The sequence below is a fragment of the Colossoma macropomum genome, unplaced genomic scaffold, assembly GCF_904425465.1.
Source record: "Colossoma macropomum unplaced genomic scaffold, Colossoma_macropomum, whole genome shotgun sequence".
Classification (NCBI taxonomy): Eukaryota; Metazoa; Chordata; class Actinopteri; order Characiformes; family Serrasalmidae; genus Colossoma; species Colossoma macropomum.
The window spans coordinates 6,848,768-6,862,758 of NW_023494796.1; positions in this window are offsets into that span (position 1 = coordinate 6,848,768).

Genomic DNA, 13,991 nt, shown 5'->3' on the forward strand with positions numbered 1-13,991 from the left:
ATTGGATACTATAGCAACCACCTAGCAACACCTCAGCAACCCCCTGGAATTCCACAGCAACAACCTAGCAACCATATAAAATACCACAGCAACTGCATGGCAACACCTTAGCAAACATTCTCAAACTGGTTAAGCTGTGCAATCACTCTTCTTTAACACTATTCTAGTTTTCACTGGTGTCTTATTTTTGAGAGAATATCCTGAATATCTAGTTATGTCTAATATCTTGACACATCTTGTACATTAAAACTGTCATAAACATACCAAATATTTCTTGAAAAAAAGACTTCACATAGATGACAAGGCTTTTAAGGATGCAGTCCCTCTTGAAGTCAATGTCATCACACTACAACAGGGGAAAAATCAAGATAGAATTTGCCCCAAATTATATGTCAACTTGTTACACAATATTGCTGCCGTACATATTTTATGTGTAAGAAAATGAGAACTGATTCACTCATAGTTAAATAAGCAACTATTTTCACTTCTCTGTCGAGTCTCTTAGTTACTCGAAATTGTGCTTATAACAAGCTGTTGTGTGTGTGTGTGTGTTGTGTTTATGAAGGAGTTGCTTTTTTCAGCAAATCAATATAGTTTTCAGTTGCACAGCTAATTAGGAATAGTAGTGAACGCATGCATGTGGAGTCTTGTAGCTCACCTGGTCGAGCGAGGTATGAGCAGACCAACAGTAGCGAGGTTGGTTTCTGTGTAAGTGACCGTCTGAAGTTTTCAAAGTGCAAAATATACATTTTTGTAAAAAGTATTTTTAACATAGAGAGAATTTTATCAAATATAGTGTGAAAATATGAAGAATATACTGCATATTTACTTGATATGTATTTATAAAAAATCTTAAGATCATGCAGTGTATACAGTGCTGTGGATCCTGTGAGTGACTTCCAAAAATATAAGAAACAGAAGGTCAGCTTTGATCCAGGAACCACTGCATTAATACAATGTGGTGAGTTAACACACTGAGCTACAGTGACTGTGGGCTTAACCTACTAGATATAAAATATTTTTTAATAGGATGGAAATTAAATTACTGAAATATGAAGCAATATTTTAATATACAAAATAAATATTATTTATTTTTATTATTTATTTTTTAGTTAATTAAACAGATGTAGTCTAACCTCAGTACTGTGGCCTAGACTGGCATCTGTGTTTTAGTTCTTTTTACTTTTCATGGTTTTTATAAAGGCTTAATTTTCACATTCATTCATGATGCAGTAAGTTCTTTATCTTCAGAAGTTATTTTACTGTTCATCTGCACTTTGACGGTTTATTCGCCTCAAATTGCATTACCGACAGAGGACAGACCACGAAGGTGGGTCAAGCTAACGTGGCCCGGACTGCTGTGGTCCGACAGCCAAAAAATGCACATAAACTATCATGATTCACTACAAATGAGGTACTGTGAACATCTACAGATGGGTCAGCTATTAAAATCAATATCAGACTGATAAATACATGTCCTTATTTATTGAAATAATGTGTGTAAAAATGTGTGTAAAAATAAAATTTTCCTGCCATTTTAAAATAACTAATGCTCTGTTTGTTTTATATTAACAACAGGTTGCTACCAATATGGTGGAGTTCCTGTCTCAGGCAAAAGTCAGCAGACCTGATCCATTTGTTTTGTCATTAATGGACAAGCTGTGGAGCAGGGCACACTTGTTGGAGCAGCTGACATCTGTTTCAAGGCATTCTTTGTATTTGATATAAACTATCCCCAACAGTGTTCTCCAGTTTGGGAGTGTGCAGACTGTTGTGTTTAAGGTTCCAGGTCAGAAATCCCTGTAATATGACTCTTATTGGATTTATTTTTGCCACTGAACAGTGATCGTCCATCCATGATCAGTTACCAAAATAAGAAGGGACAGTTAGAAGACTCTTGCTGTGTAAGATCTCTAGGCACTCATTTTGTAAGCAACACTGACAAATGTTTGTTATTCTTAAATGTATTGTTTGCGTTTCCAATTGAGTTATGGTAAGTGGTAATTGTGCTGATTTTTTATGTTAATTCGGTGCAAAATTTCCCATGTTACTCAACGGATTTATGTACCAATTAATATGTCCTGTATATAAATACATAAAATACATCACTCCATTTGTGATGGTTAAAAGTGATGCTCCATTTTTTTTATATTATTTGAATTTCAGCATTGCTTCAGCATTGTGTAAGGATATAATACTGTGTAAAGTAATTACAGTTTATTTAATAAAATCAGATTTAGCAATAAAAAAACAACCCAACCTTAATTTAATCCAGTAATATAGTTAAAAAATACACAGCTGTTGGGTTAATTGCTTGTCTCAAAAAGATGGGTCAGAATAATAACCCAATATGCTGGGTCAGTTCTTTCCCATGTTGTATTTGTCCAGTATTGACCCAGCACTGGGTTGGAAAAATGATACCATTTGGGTCAATTTCCACTCATCCTTTTTAGAGTGTAAGGCTATAACCCTAATATTTCTAATGATCATCTTAGCAGAGATTGTGTAAGATATCACATAACGGAGGAAATTCTGTTCAACCAGGAATGGAATCCTTCAGGAATTCTTCTTCACCAGCTTCCCGTTCAAGTTTTCCTTCCTACCTTAAATCACGCAGCAGTTAACTGCACCTGTGCAGGTATCAGAATGTAATTGCTGAACCATTTAAGGTCGAAGGGATTCAAATGAGAAGCTGGCATGGTGGTCACTGTGTTCAGTAGGAGTTCAGGCAGTTCTGCAGGTGAAGCTTCAGTAGAACTCTAACTAACTTAAACCCTAGATTCTCAAAGCGTGTTTTCATATTAGTATCAAACTATACAGGTTCTGTAGACGTTTCATTATGACAGTTTTCTATTTATTGCCATATGGAGCACCGTACCCTACAGTCCCACGTTCTGTGAAATTTAAAATGACGTAAGTGAGGCTGCGTCACACATCGGCCATTTCTGTGCTTGACATACTGCGCAAATGAACACACTTCTAAAAGGTGGTGCTCTTTTTTTTTTTTTTAAACACTATTTAGTGCTGTCGTTCGTGGTTTGGCACAAAGCCTGAGTGTTATGAAGCTGGTGCTGATGCTACCATATGACGTCAACTGAAAACGGCAGGCAAAAAGAGTTCAGGCATGAGCGAATCAGGCTGCTATTCCCAGCCATTTTATGAATGTAACCAAACTAAGCTCTCAAAACTCTCCAGGGACAATTTTAAGTTCACACAGGTTTTGTACAGCAGCATATTAAACATTAGAACTTGTCCAAAAGGGCACTATTCCTTCTGAGAGAAAAAGGAGCAGCTGACTTGCACTTCACTCAAGGGTGGCATTGGCCCCCCTTGGTTCTGCACCTGATCAGAACCACGTCTGAGTGTTTGTGGGACACAAAGGGAGAAGAGACTGGATCAAATAACCAGCTCAAACACTTAATGGAAAAAGGAGGTGCTTCATTAATGTTGCCCCTAAAACTTAAACTGGGGGTAGAAATTCCATCTCAGGGGGCAAAGCCCGGTCCTGCCCCCTCATGGCACTGGTTGTGTGTCCAAAAGACAAAAATGATGGACAGGGACCGCTGGCATGTTTCACAGGTTGTGAATAAAAACTGCTTTACTTCCAGGCAAGAATTGTTTCTAGAAGTCAACGCAGGTCCTTCACAACCAATTTCTGAAAGAACTCGCCGCTGGGAAGCGATTTTTATTAACGAGCCGTGAAACACACCGGCAGTCCCTGTCCATCAGTTTCGTCTTTTGCCGACAATTCTGACGAGAATATCCTGTACACTGGGATTTTTGCCACTGCTGGTAGACCCGTATGACCTTATGCTTCAATACACCTACAAATTCAGCTATTTCCTTCACACTATGGCCTTTGGCCCAAATTCATTCACTCCTTTTAGCCAATCACTAACATCTGCTTTGCGACCCATTTTCCACACATCGAACGAGACATTCACTGCTCTGTACCACCTCTTCTCAATCTATAAATCCCATCACACATCCCGCAGGTATTTATAGCCCGACCATCCTCGTGCAGGGGCCTGAAAGTACTACCACCTTAAACACACTAATTTTTTGTCCAGGGAACTTATTAAATTACATGTGTGTGCCAATAATTGTGGCACACACATTTCAGAGAAATATTTGTTTTCTGATAAGAATTTGGGTTCTCTTTTTATTATTATACTTCAAACAAAGGCTATACTTTGAATTAAAGATCAAAAGAATAAACAATAAAGGGTTAAAAAAGATTAAATGACTTCCCATAAACAGTTGGAAAAGTCGACGCCTAGACAGACTTGTTGGCTGGCTCCGTAGAGGGTGGTGGTTTAAAAACAACTGTAAGCTTGGCATGTGACAGCAAAATGGGCCAGTTTAGTAAACAGTGAATTTAGAAAGAAGAATAAAAAAGCATATTTAAAACAATAATAATAAAGAAAATGGAGAAAAATAATCTCAACAGGTTAACACGCGTCACATGCAAAGGCTTAACTAAACCAAAAAAAGTGTTTGTCAAACATCCAGCATTGCATCGGAAACACTACACTAGCTTAGATCTACTAAATTAAAAAGAGCCCCTGAATACTGAATGTGGAGCTTCTTGATTGTTTTACACATATAATAGAAATAAAACACATTTTGGGGAGAATATGCAGTACCACACCTTCTCACTGGGTGTATGAGCTTTAGGCTTGACTTTGTGTTCAGCACAGGAAATTACACTTAATTTTATGCCTAGGTTTTAAAAACTGCAAAAAAACAAGAGGTGGTTGTCACCAAAAAACAGACTGAAATTTGGCCTGGAATTACCATTTCCTGTTGACTTTTACTCTCAGACCGTGTTAAGGTTCCACTCATTACTGCTGATTTCCAACACTGTCCTTAGTGCACTTGTGTGTTTTTACAGTGTTTGAAAGCCTGAAATTCTTCCCACACTCTGAGCAGTGATACGGCTTCTCTCTTGTGTGGATGCGCTGGTGCTGTTGGAGGGCCCTCTGTCGAGTAAAATTCATCCCATAATCTGAGTAGTAATACGGTTTTACTCCTGTGTGAATGCGCTGGTGATCTCGGAGAGTCCCCTGTTGATTAAAACTCTTCCCACCCTCGGAGCAGTGATACGGTTTCTCTCCTGTGTGAATGCGCTGGTGTATTTTGAGAGTACCCAGTCCATTAAAACTCTTCCCACACTCTGAGCAGGGATAGGGTTCTATTCCTGTATGAATGTACTGGTGCTTTTGGAGAGCACTCTGGTGAGTAAATCTCTGTCCACACTCTGAGCAGCGATACGGCTTCTCTCCTGTGTGAATGCGCTGATGTCTTTTGAGAGAAATCTCAAGATGTTTTTGTGAATGCGCTGGTGTATTCTGAGAGAAATCTTTTGACTAAAACTCTTTCCACACTCTGAGCAGTGATACGGTTTCTCTCCTGTGTGAGTACGCTGGTGTATTTCAAGAGCACTCAGTACAGTAAAACTCTTTCCACACTCCAAGCAGTGGTGATTTCTCTCCTTGCTGCGTTTCTGTGTTTGTCTGTGAGATGTGTTCACGTGGAGGGTACCAGAAGGCGTTTCCTGAGTACAGGAATGTCTTCTGGACGCCATATTTTTTTCTCTCACCCATTTCAGCAGCTTAACTTTCCTCTTGGTGGAATGTTCTGACGTGTTTACAAAAGCATGTTTAAGCTGCGTAGGACAGTGCAGGAGAAGACTTGAAAGAGGACGTCATTCATTTCTACAGGAAAAGGAAAAGAGAAAATAAACACAATTTGCAACGCAACAAAACAAGTCTAATGCAATTCAAGAATGCTTCCTTTTACATCAACTGGTAGAAAGTATAAAGAAAGAATAAACTTCCGTGTGATGTGGAAAAACCCAATAACCTTATAACTTATAGTCCGTACACATGCAAACAGACCACTGAGTCTTTTAGAAGTAAAGATGGGGAGGGACTCACTGCTCATGAAAGACTGCATGGGCAAACGTTTCTGAATGTAAAATAGCAAAGAACTTTGCTTTCCATCATCTACAGTACATAATATCATTAAAAGATAATCAAAAGAAATCTTTGTATGTAAGGGACAAGGCTGAAAACCAATATTGGCTGGAAATCACACCATGGTCTCAGAAATGCTTCTGAAAACAATTGTCTGAGAACACCGTTTTTTGTTTGTTTTGTTTTTTTTGCTGCATCCACAAAAGCAAGTTAAGATTGTTCTATCCAATGAAAAAACCACATATAAATAGGATCCAGAAACGCCGCAAAGCTCATTTAAGATGGACTGAGGCGAAGTGGAAAAGTGTCCTGTGGTCCAATGAATCAAAATTTGACATTCTTTTTAGAAATAAAGGACACTGCGTCCTCCAAGTTAAAAGACCTCTCAGCTTGCTATTAGCACACAGTTCAAAAGTCATCATCCATGATGAAATGGGGGAGTATTAGTGCACATGGCATGAGTGTCTTGTACATCTGTGAAGGCACCGTTAATGCTGAACAAAATGTACAGGTTTTGGCAACATATGCTGCCATCTAGACAACGTCTTTTTCAGGGAAGGCCTTGCTTGTTTCGGCAAGACAATGTCAAACCACATTCTGTATGTATTACAACAGGATGGCTCCAGAGTAAAAGAGTCTGGCTGCTAAACTGACCAGGCTGCTGTCCATACCTGTCACCACTGAAAACATTTGGTGCATTATGAATGAAAAATATGATAAAGCAGACCTCAGAATGTTGAGCAGCTGAAATCCTGTATCAAGCAAGAATGGGAGAACATTTAACTTTCAAAAGAACAGCAACCGTTCTCCTCAGTTCAGAAACACTTACAGAGTGTTTTTCAAAGAAGAGGTGATGCAACAGAGTGGTAAACATGCTCCTGTTCCAACCTTTTTGGAACATGTTGCTGGCATCAAATTCAAATTCAGTGGACACATTTTTCAAAATAATAACACTAATTCTCAGTTTCAACATTTGAAATATTGTCTTTGTACTATATTCAGTTAAATATAGGATTTAATGATTTGTGCATTCTATCTTTATTTACATATTGCACAGTGTTTTTGGAAATGTGGTTGTATCACTGACATGGAAAGATTATCAGATGGTAGCCTTAATTGTAATCTCATCACAAATGTCAACATCTAAAATTTGCAAACAACTCTTAGATAAACCAGAGAATCAAGTGTTTAGGTCTAATAAAACAAAAACTGAACACTTTGGCTATTTCCACCAATGACTGAGAAGGTGCCCAAACTTTTGGACACACACCACACTTTTATTCATTTTTTCCCCCAACTACTATACAAACCTTATTTCTGGAAGAATTCTGACCATTTTAAAAATAAGAATCTGTATTCTGTCAACTCTCTTGAACCTTTAACTGATAAAAGTACAAACAAATGATTTTAATGTTTTGGCTGACCAACTGATTGTTGTCAGGTGTGACAACCACACTCGCCACCAGAGGTCAGCATCACCTGAATACTGACGTGCTTTCCAGTTCAACCCTGACCCTTCTCACCTGCAGCTTGTTATCCTTCCTATATAAGGATCCTCAGTACACTGGCTCACTGCGAAGTATTGCCAGTCTCATCTGCATACCAAGCCTTGTTTCAACTAGGATTGCTGTCATTGGATTATTTAGACCCTTTTCTGAACTCTTGGACTCTGCTTTTGATCTCCCTTTGGTACCTCTGCTGTTTTTGTGATCTTTTCTGGTTTTTTGACTTCTGACTTTGATATTGGTTTTTGTGTGCTTGAGTAAACAGCCTTCATGGATTCTAATCAGTCTGAAGAGTCTCCATTACAATTGTATTTTGTAATTATAAGCAAATTTTCAACTTGATGCCTGCAACACACTCAAAAAAAGTTGGGACACAAGCAAAGATGTGACTGAAGTTCATACTTTCAGCTTTAATTCAAGGAGTTTAGCAAAAATATTGCAAAAATATTACAGTTCCATTTTCATTCCTCAGAAATAACTGGACAGTTGACTGATGATCAGTTGAAAAAAGGATTTGCATCCAAATATCAAAATAATTCTTGTATTTATAATAAAGTTAGTTTGTCCTATTACTTTTAAACCTGTGAAAATGGAGGGACTATGTAAAAATGGCTGTAATTCCTAAAAAGTTAACGCAATAATTTTGTTAAAGTACTTGAAAAGATAAAATCTAAACTTCAATCAAATCATGACTGCTTCATTGTGGTGGTCTACAGAGACAAAATTACATATGGACCTGACTAGATACATCAATGGCTTTAGGCACTTACACTTTATTGAAGCGATATCTAATCCTCTGCTGAAACTCAGTTTCTGTATCTGGAAAACTCAGTATCTGAATCTGTGTCTATGGAAAACAATCATAAATAGCTTAGTGAGTAAAAGATGACCTGGCATAAAGTTAAAAGATGACATTTCTTTAATATTTTAACAAGATTACTTTTTTTGTCTCCATAATTTATAGTATCAAAATAATAAAAAAGGAAACATGCCTGAATGAAAAGTTTGGGCTCTCTGCATGGTCAGAGTATTTTAATTCTTGTTTAGGGGATTTACACCCATTTGTCTTTTCAAAAACCTTCTAGTTCTGCGAGATTCTTAGAAAATAATCATAAAATCACTTGTAAGTCCGTATACAGTGGCATGCAAAACTTTGGGCACCCCTGGTCAAAATTTCTGTTACTGTGAAAAGCTAAGTGAGAAAAAGATGACCTGATTTCCAAATGGCCTAAAGTTAAAAGATAACACATTTCTTTAATATTTTAGGTAAGATTACTTTATTTCTCTTGGTAATTTACAGTTTAAAAAGACCCAAAAAGGAATAGGGCCTAAAGAAAAAGTTTGGACACCCTGCATGGTCAGTACTTAGTAACAACTCTTTTGGCAAGTATCACAGCTTTTAAACACTTTTTGTAACATCTAAGAGTCTTTCAATTCTTTTGTTTGTGGGTTTTCACTCATTCTTCCTTGCAAAAGCCGTCTAGTTCTGTGAGATTCTTGGAAGGCCTTGCATGCACTGCTCTTATGATGTCCCCAGATTTTGGATGATGTTTAGGTCATTGCAAAATCTTCAGCTTGTGCCTCTTGAGGTAGTGTGCTGTGGATTTTGTAGTACGTTTACGATCATTATCCTGTCATAGAAGTCATCCTTGTTTCATCCTTACCCTTTTTTACAGACAGTGTGGTGTTTGCTTCCAGAATTTGCTGGTATTTAATCAATTCTTTCCTGTACCAGTGAAATGTTTCCTGTGCCAATGGCTGCTACACAAGCCTGAAGCATGATCGATCCACCCCTGTGCTTAACATTTGGAGAGGTGTTCTTTGCATGAAATTCTGCACCTTTTTTCTCCAAACATACCTTTGCTCAGTGTGGCCAAAAAGTTAGATTTTAACTTGGCAACAGGCTTTTTAGATGGTCCTCTGCAAATTTCTGATGCTGAATTTTGTGGTAAGGATGCAGGAAATCTTTTCCTCTGGTAACTCTTCCACAAAGGTCATATTTTTGTAGGTGTCACTGCACAGTAGAATAATACACTGATCTTGCTTAAAACGTTGAAAAGAATGTTTAATCTTTAACTTCATGTCTTTTAGACATCAGTTCAACTTCTACTCACTTAACTATTCCCATTTAACAAAAAATGTTGACTAGGGGTTCCCTAACTTGCCATTTAACACAGAATAAGGGTAAGACATTTATTTAAATCGTAAACTACTAGACTAAAGTTGACAATCAACTGTCATGCCTGTTACCAAACAACTGACCATATACACACAGCTGAAATGTAAACTTGCGGAAGATGATAGTTAGCCACACAGTTAGTGTTACTGATGTTAAAAAGGTCTAAACAAAACTAAAAGTTTGCTAAAATGTATTTGATGAATAAAAGACTAACATGCTGACATTAAAACATGACCATGAGGCACATATTAAGGCACTGCTCATTAATAAACCATACTAAGACAGCCCCGTATCACACTGAATCAATTTTTCATGTTGTCAGACTGAATAACAACAGTCAGCACAAATAATCCAAGTCAGGAGATGATGTAATAATTGTGAGTGGTCAGGTTTAGACAAGAATTCTCTGACCATTAAAAGACTTTCCTACATATTAATCCCTAAAACAAAAGATCCACCACATCAGAAATTAACTAAGGCCTGTTGTTATTTTGATACTGAAGTAATGATTCAGTTTTGCATGTTTGCTACCAAAGCATTTAGCTCTATGAACTATAAAAAAACATCTTTTTACCTCAAACACCAATGAATCTGTATTTATTGGTACTGAAGTACTGTTTACTGTTTAGACCACAAAGATCTACAGCAAGAATGACTTCATTATAGGACTACCCGCCCCACCACACCCTATTCACACTCACACTGAAGAAAGATTGAAAGATCAAGGACCTGGAGAGTGCACACTATACACAATCTGATACTTTCCCTCATCTGCACCCCCCACACACACATTCACAGCTCTCACACTACACCCCCCTCTAAACAGACCACCTCAAACACCTACTACAGACACTCCTACCAGATCTACCAACCATTGGGCTGCACCCCCGCCCAGACATTCACAGCTCTCAGGAAGCACTTCATATTGTTTTATAACAAAGAACTATTTCCTCTCCACAAATCTACATATAACAGACTCTATGATATTTGATGAATTTGATAAACATTGTTTATATTTAGCTACACTAACTGGCAGCCATTGCTGGCTGACATAAAGCAGCTGTCTGAATCACATTAACCTGAGATTTTTGTACTCGCGTCTTTAAAAGGCTGATGCTAAAGACAATAAACCAACAATGATATAATTTCTCTGACACCAGCTCGATATAAACGCCTAACCTTAGTGTAAAGTCTACTTGTGTTTAAGTTTACCTTATTAATAAAAGATCTCAAGATACAGTGAAGTTCACATTATTCACAATTTACTGAAAGAACATCTGAAAGTCAATATATGTGATTCATGCCATTATAAAAACATAGATCTGTAATGTAGAGGATCAGGTTCAACCTTAAAAAGACTCACTACAACCAGAACAAATTACTAGTTTGGTTGAGTCATTTGTTACAGGATAAACACTAATTTTAAGATTCTACTAAGCAGTGACTGATTAATCCATATCCTACAAATACAAAAAAAAAGAATAATCACTTAATCACATGATCAACCGCCGCAGCCAGTGTATAAACCCACTTTAAGCTTTGTGTATTCTTATAAAAACACCTCCATATCATACACAGAAAGGGAAAAGCCAAATCTGCTGCTCCTCAGACATACAGCCCATTTACAAACCACCATCTGAGACACCCAAACACACACAAATTAAGATATTTACATTAACTATCTGAATATTTCAGACGGTAGACATGAATAAACAAAGCGTGAAGACACACATAAGTTCCCCAAACCCGGTCACAGCAGCTCCTCCTCTAAATCACTGCAGGATGAGCAGCATTTCCATCAATGAGGCTCTAACAGACATTTAAAGACCTTTATTAGTCAGTTACACCGATATATAAGGACTGAAACCAGCTTAAAGCAGCACTTACAGCTCTTTAATCTCAGACTGAGTCTCCCCCCAAACACACCGCGCTGTGTGGAGACTACAACGGGAAAGGTATTTTTCAACGTAAGAGTTTCTAGTCAAGTCATGCTTTTATATATGACTTGCTTGTTAATTCTCTTCTTGTTACTTCATTTCTTGAGTGCCTTGCTAACCCTTTAATGCTTTAGTAGCACTGTGAATTTCCCCATTGTGGGATATTTTCCTTGTAAAAACACCATATATCATTAGAACAGACACAAATAAACATAAATACAGTAAACACTAATTTCTTATTTTTTAAACTGTAGTTGATGCCTTGTTTGCTAGTTGGAAGAACAAAGTTTGGTTGTGGATTTCTCCTGGATGCCATCGCATGGATTGTTTTTTAAATTCCATCAGCAGTACACTTGATTTAAAGGGCCCTTACCATGGAAAATCACATTTCCTGCACTTTTTTTTTTTTTAAATAGGAGTTTAAAAAAGACTTTGAAGTAAAATGTAAACATTGCTAAAGTTTCAAAATGTATCATTCACTCTCCAGTCCATACAGTCCACATATGGATACTAAACTTAAAAAATCTTATTTTAAAAACATAATTTCTGTGATGTCATGAGGACCAACTAATTTATGTGCTTCCACCTATTCAGCCTACAAACGTTTAGCCACTCTTACTCATACTGTAGTTCTATGGACTCTTTCAGCTCTGAGAGCTTTTTAATATGTTATACAGATAATTTGCACAGTTTCCACTTTCTTTTCACTTTGTGAGATGTGCTAAATAAGTGGTTCTTGGACATCCGTATGCAGTATGGATTCTTTGTGTTTTTCATAGAAAACACCCGAGGTGATAGGGTTTTAAATATCACCCCTTTGTTCTGTATGTAGGTTATGCCACTCCTCCTCAGAGGAAGTAAAAGTAGTGGAATTTGGGATGTCGACACAAAAATTTGCAAAGTCAGACAGATTACACTTTAAAGTGTCCTCAGAAATACTGGGTTGCACTTTATCTTTACTTTTTTCATCTTTTATTTTTGTACTTTTTCTAACAGTTTCATATTTTCAGTAAGTGCAAAGACAGGAGAATTAACATTAAAATGGCAGGAGACAAAACATGAATGTACAGAGCCATGTGAGATAACCAACCCTTACAAACGTTCAGATGAACCATTATGATCTTCAAAAAAATGCATTTGAAGAGGAGTTAGAGTTGATAAAAGTGGAAGATGTCTAAGGAACAGAATTATAGATACTTATCTTCCTCTTTTAGAAGAAAAGGTAAAGGAAAAAGAGGTGTTGATGTGCCGATCCACATCTGCAGATCAACAGCTTTGCAACTCATGCTGTGAAAACATAGAAATTCTGCCAGATGATCCAAAACTCAAAAGACACTGGTGGAGATAACATTGTAGTTATTCCAGGTAATATAGGCTCTGTACACTGAGTTACTGCTGTTTTCAATATGACACAAAATTTGTTAGACAAAAAAAAAGACTAAAGACTAAAAATCTTAGGCTCATTAAAGTCATATGAACATGAAAGTCTGAAAGTTCTTCCTAAAATACAAAAAAATATGGTTGTCCAATATTTGGCATTACATGGAACAATTATAGACGTGTCTTTACAATACGAATTTTATCACAAGTGCCCTCATTTTTGGAGGCAAATGTGTGGTGGCGACTGGGGTCTTTATGTGTGCTTCTTTACAAAGGCAGTGTTATTCAATGTTCCACTAAATCCGTTTTGCAAAATCCATTTTGCAAAAATCCACTAAATCCATTTGTTGTATGAACTTCTCCATCAAAAGCTTTATTATTTAAAACTCCTTGAATTAACTGTATAGCTGTGGCTTATAGTGTCATCTACACATTTTCAACTCATATTTAAACTAAATCAGTTGTATCTTGACACATTTTAGATGACATGAAATAGAAGAGTGTAATGTGAGGGGTGTTCAACTCCAATCCCGGTTTTAGTCCAGCCCTGTTTGGTAACTTTCTTGCTGTAACAGAATTCAGCTAAGCAATAGATGACATTTCCAAACTGTGATGGACTCCACCCACCAGGAGTGGAGCTAAGCCCCACTGGTTTAAAGAGATTTTCATAAAATCAAATAACTGCACGCCCTGATATTTCTATGCTGTCTCAGTAGACATTTAAAACGTATGGAAATCAGCCATGAGAATACCCAAACAGCGAGCATATATCAGTCCGCTGGCTTGATAAGGTCAGCAACCCACTGACTGTTTGCTACTGCTGGTTCACCCTCGGACCACCCGGATTACTGTCCTGCATATAAGCTCTAACTAGTTTTTATTCTCCTCAAACAGATTTTAAATGCGCAGAGACTTTTATTTTAGAAAAAACTAAAGAAAAAAACTACTATTTTAGAAAAATTTTACAAACAACTGAGAGACAAAAATACTGATGAGGCCTGTAAAATGATTT